The sequence below is a fragment of the Rhincodon typus genome, chromosome 26, assembly GCF_021869965.1.
Source record: "Rhincodon typus isolate 14 chromosome 26, sRhiTyp1.1, whole genome shotgun sequence".
Classification (NCBI taxonomy): Eukaryota; Metazoa; Chordata; class Chondrichthyes; order Orectolobiformes; family Rhincodontidae; genus Rhincodon; species Rhincodon typus.
Genome location: NC_063357.1, coordinates 14731487 through 14736427, shown reverse-complemented (window position 1 = coordinate 14736427; position 4941 = coordinate 14731487). Strand labels below are relative to the sequence as shown.

At 42.5% G+C, this 4941-nt stretch overlaps 1 long non-coding RNA gene across 1 annotated transcript; it reads right to left on the bottom strand.

Annotated features, from left to right (window-relative positions):
• Positions 1-1933: 1933 nt before the first annotated feature.
• LOC125486197 lies at positions 1934-4287 on the bottom strand. The gene is made up of 3 exons (XR_007264888.1): positions 4084-4287; positions 3508-3625; positions 1934-2140 (listed from the first exon to the last, which is right to left on the bottom strand). It is a non-coding gene; the product is annotated as an uncharacterized LOC125486197 (long non-coding RNA).
• Positions 4288-4941: the final 654 nt, after the last annotated feature.

Here is a 4941-nt window from a genome sequence, read left to right as displayed (position 1 = left end):
AATGTCCTGTCCTCATTATATTGCATAGATCACGGTTGTAGCAGTTCTTTGCAGAAAGACCTTGGTTTGTTTTTCCACAAAGTCAGCAAGGTCACCCAATGGGCTGCGTCTATGAAAGTAGTGGATCTTGTTTTACAAAACAAAAAAAAAAAAAAAATTGGGATCTACTAATGCCAGCATTTATTACCCACTGCTTGTTGCCTTGACAGGATGATGCCAGGCTACTTTCTTAAAGCTCTGCAATCTGCCTGGCAGTGGTACTTTTACAGGGCTTTATATGTGAAGCTCCAGGATTTTAAAAACAGAGTAAGAAACAGTGCCCAGGTCAGAATGGTGAGAGGTTTGGGAGGCTAATGTTCCCATACACATGGTGGCTCTTGACCTTGTAGTTGGTGGAAGTCACTTGTTTGGAAGATTCTGCTGAAGAACCTTCAAAGAGTTCTTATGTGGCAGCCAGTAAATCACTCACTACAGCCCTGTAGCGAGTGGATGATTTATAAATCCATACTTTTAGCTTTTGCTGTGCATTGAAGTGTTATTCTAACCCACTGGCAGACCGTTTTCCAAGAGCAACAAGGGACCAGAGTTATGGTACTACCACAAAATACTTCTAACACAAGGTTGATTGAGAAATCACTATTTGCGTGATTTGGTGTACGGCTGCATGTGTAGCTCAGGGTGGTCTGTAACATCGGTTTCTTTCAGTGACTGACTGCTTTTGCAGTCAAGGATGGCCTGGATTACCTTCACCAAACATTAATGACTTCTGAGATCTGAGCCTATCTCCACTGTGGACCTGTTCTTGTCTATGCAATGCCATCATGCCATATTAACTAGTAGCCCTGTCCTGCATGAAGTTGGAGGATTTAAATTGAATGATGCTCACGAAAGACACCACCTTGCACCTGCTTCTCCCCGACCCCAACATCCCAACCTGCAATACCCCACCATCACATTACTTACTTCTGACTTGGGTCGTACATGATACTGAAACTCTACAAGGTATTCTTCTGACAGAAGCCACAGCCTCCATGTAGCTGCTGAGTGAAAGAGCTACTGGCCTCTGATTGGCCAAAAGCTCTCACTAGATGGACTTTCCATCCGTAAGGAATTAATTGTAGGACGGCTTTTCTCACCAATGACTTTACCATTGCCTGATTGTTGAGTGGTGGCTGACCTTCCTGAAAAGGGCCACAATCGGACTCATCAGCTGGTGAGAACTCTGCCACTGCTATGGGCAAAGTGCTAGAGACTCAACAGACTGAAGGGCTTTTTCCCTGTACTTTGCTACTTTATGGAAAGAGATTCTGCCCATTACTATTAGATTACAAAATATGAACACTGTGCAACTCAGTTCAAAGCTTTAAACTTCCAAAAGGTAAGTGCCTTGTCCAATTAGAGATTGTTTATTAGACCTAAGTCACTACACTCCAAGTTTACATTTAAAGCTGGAAGAGTTTTAATTCTGACTGCAGGAACATTTTGTTCACAAAAATGCAATTAAGTTGAATTACATTACTTTCATAGGCAAAACAATTTGGTAGTGTGACTACATCGAGACTTTGGTCATAAAGTTTACAGCATTATGCATAGTTAGCCATAAAAGAACTGTGAGGTATTGGTATTGGCCAACAAACAGCATATGTGCAGCAGATGCTTTTCCAACTTTTGGATGCACATGTAGTCACATACCTGGTTGGGTGGATTTACCTTGGCAAGGTCTTACAAGAATGGGCAACATAAAGACCAAACTGTTATCTCCCATTCTGTTGACTTCTGTGTAGTTAGTAAGTCAATGTACCCTTTGGGCCTATTTTAACCTGTCCACGGTTACAACCAGGTGAAGGAGTGAACAGGCTCCTCACTTTTTAAACTTCCTGAGTTGGGCACAAACAAGATTTAATGAAGTGAAAACAGAAACTACAGCTGAGTCTTTTATCTCCAGGATATGAAATTTATCATATGGGTAAATCAAAACAGGAGATACAGAACTGATTGACTGATTTCAGTCTCTTGAATTTATTCATTTAACTTGCACAGCTTCTTGTTTATTGACAGTTTCACAAGGCACGGCTCTAACAGCGGCCAGGTATTCACTGCAGCCATTTTTAGAAGGTTTTGTTTTTCCTCTTTAACACCACTTTGGTTTATGAAAAGGTTCCAGATATCAAGGTCAGAGGATGAAAACAAAAATAGACAACAAAAAAGAAAAAAAAAAAATCATATTTAGTCACTACCATCACATTACAAAAATCATTCCATCAATACCCCACAAACATGAATTATAGAGGCAGAGTCATACAGCACTGAAACAGACCCTTCAGTCCAAGCCAACCATGTTCCCAAACTAAATTATTCTCATCTGCCTGCATTTGGCCCATACTCCTCCAAACCTTTCTTATTCATGAACTTATCCAAATATCTTTTAAATGTTGTAACTGTACCTGCATACACCATTTTCTCCAGCAGTTCATTCCACACATGAACTACGTAGTGTAAAAACAGTTGTGTCCTTTTTAAAAATCTTTCTCTTCACCTTAAAAAAGGTATGCCCTCTAGTTTTGAGCTCCCCCACCCTAAGGAAAAGACTGTTGTCATTCACCTTTAACCTCCTCAACCTCCCACATTTCAGGTGAAAAAACATTTCAGATTTTGCAGTCTGTTGTTATATCTCAAACACTTCAGTCCTGGCAATATCCTGCTGACTCTTTTCTGAACCCTCCCTAGTTTAGTGATATCTTTTCTATAAGAAGGTGACCAGAACTGGATATAATATTCCTGAAGAGGTCTCACCAACATCTTGTATGACATCCCAACTCCTATACTCAAAAGGTCTGAGCAGTGAAGGCAAGTGTGCTAAATGCCTTTTTAAACCACCTCATCAACCAGCGACACAAGTTTCAAAACAAAAAAAAAGTCATATACTTGAACCCCTAGGTCTCTCTATACTACAACACTTTCCAGGGCCTTGCCATTAGTTGTCCTTGTTTGTATTACAAAAATATAAATACATCACATTTATCCAAATTAAACTCCATATGCCACTCCTCAGCCTATTGACCCAATTGATCAAGATCTATTTGTAATCTTAGATGACTTTCTTCGTTGTCCATATACCACCAATCTTGGTATTATTCACAAACATACTAACCATACCTCCTATGTTCTCATCCAAATCATTATACAAATGTGAAACAGCACTGATCAGAGGCCTCCAATCCAAAAAAAAACAACTCTTCACCATCCCTCTCTGTCTTCTACCTCCAAGCCAATTTTGTATCCAACTGACAAGTTCCTCCTGAATCCCATATGATCTAACATTACTAATAATTTGAAGTCCTTCATGTCCCAAAGATAGGCTTTGGAAAATTGCTGCAACATGTGTTATAGAAACAGAATTATTACCCTTATTAGTGGTTAATTACTTTTAAGTGGCTGTGCTCCTTCCCAATATCTTTTCACAAGTTCAAGCTTTCAGCTCAGACTCTGTATTGGCTGAGAGCTCACCTGCCTGCAGTTCAATATCTTCCAGACAACAACCACAGGAAACCTCACACACCAGAATTTAAGCAAAGCAGCAGGTGCTGTATTTTCACACCAAGAGCAGAAAATCTGCCCTCAAAGTCTGTAAAGAAGGAAATGTATTGTTTGTTCTTCTACATAGTTGTGTTACATTTCATTATGTTGTGTACATGTCATTATACTGACACAGAGCTTGACTATTTTAATGTCCTTTTAGAATTAATTTTATAAACTGTGCTTTCATTCAGCAAACACTCAATATTAACACACTTTTATTAATGGATTGTCATAACCCCCTTATCATGGTGAGAGATACCTGTGATTGAAAACAATTGTTGAAATGAGGCTGTAGAAATTTTTTTTAAATGATATTTAATAAAAAATACTTAATATGTTGTGCTCATCAAGAATGTTAACATACATTCAGATCACATCCAAACAGGGGAAAAATTTCTAATAAATTTCTATATTACAATTCTGACACCCATTGCAATATTAGCTGGCAGAAACTCCAAAACCAAGGAATGAGACTTTCATTAACTGGGCAACACAAACACTTACTTCCTTCTCAATCAGTGATCAATAAATTATCATTCCTGAAGTCTACAAACGATCCACCTTCTTCGATTGATCTTTTTTTAAAATAAAAGCACTTTTTCAAATCTTAGAGATTGTGTTATGATACAAAAGATCCGTGACCGCCAGGTTCCCCACTTCCGGGACAGCAAGCACCATCGCTGCCGTTGCCACCGACACTGAAGTCGCGACCACCCTCACCGCTACTGCCGCCGCCTACCCCGCTCCTCCTACCTCCGACGCCGGTCCGCCCATCACCGACGCGGACGCAACTCCGCCCACCGCCGACACCGGCACAACTCCGCCCACCGCCGGCGCAACCCCGCCCACCGCCGGCGCAACTCCGCCCACCGCCGACGCCGACACAGCTCCGCCCTCCACCTCCACAGCCAGCACCTCCAGAGGAGACAGCAGCACCCAGCCCTGCCGAGTCTTCACCATCCCCCCAGACCTACCCCTTACTGAGGACGAACGGTTAGTCCTCAGTAAAGGGCTCACCTTTGTCCCCCTCCACCCACAGATCAACGAATACCGCTCACGCTTGGACATAGAGCAGTTTTTCCGCCGCCTCCGCCTCCACGCTTACTTCTTCAACCGTGAACCTAACCCTCCCTCTACTGACCCCTTCTCCCGCTTCCAACACACCCCCTCCTCCTGGACACCACCCCAAGGCCTCCTACCCTCCCTCGACCTCTTCATCTCCAACTGCCGTCGAGACATCAATCGCCTCAACCTCTCCACCCCTCTCACCCACTCCAACCTCTCCCCCGCAGAACGTGCAGCCCTCCGCTCCCTCTGCTCCAATCCCAACCTCACCATAAAACCCGCGGACAAGGGAGGTGC